The sequence below is a fragment of the Octopus bimaculoides genome, chromosome 27 (genome assembly GCF_001194135.2).
Source record: "Octopus bimaculoides isolate UCB-OBI-ISO-001 chromosome 27, ASM119413v2, whole genome shotgun sequence".
Classification (NCBI taxonomy): Eukaryota; Metazoa; Mollusca; class Cephalopoda; order Octopoda; family Octopodidae; genus Octopus; species Octopus bimaculoides.
In genome coordinates this window covers 6,123,116-6,123,799 of record NC_069007.1, presented here as the reverse complement: position 1 = coordinate 6,123,799, position 684 = coordinate 6,123,116, and positions in this window count along the sequence as shown.

Genomic DNA, 684 nt, shown 5'->3' with positions numbered 1-684 from the left:
GTGTGACAAGGCTGGCCCTTTGAATTACAGGTACAACAGAAACAGGAAGTGAGAGTGAGAGAAAGTTGTGGTAAAAGAGTACAGCAGGGTTCGCCACCATCCCCTGCCGGAGCCTCGTGGAACTTTTAGGTGTTTTTGCTCAATAAACACTCACAACGTCCAGTCTGGGGAATTGAAACCACGATCCTATGACCGCGAGTCCACTGCCCTAACCACTGGGCCATTGTGCTTCCACACGACAATGATGATGCTGATGATATCAGTACCTATTTCAAGTCTGGTGCTTATACTATGACCAGCGATGTATAAAGGACGTCTGATGTCTGAGAGTCTGGTCGATAGAAAAAATAGAGGCAGGAGAATCATTTGGCTTCAGAATATGAAATTTCCTTCCATCAATAGAAAACCTAGGAAAGTTCCAATCAGATCACACAGATTTGACAAAGTAGGAGTGATTTCTAACTTACAGAACTTAAAGAACTGGCATCCAAACCAAACTACACACAAAACAGACATCAAATCACTGTGAATATTGGTAAAAGAGAAACAAAACGATAAAAGTTTTGTTTTCCAAAGACAAAAATCAACATGCAAAATATAGAAGACATGCACTAAAAATTTTTGTGGAACATCTCATAACAAAATAAACCCAAAATACAATAAACATACATACATATATATATA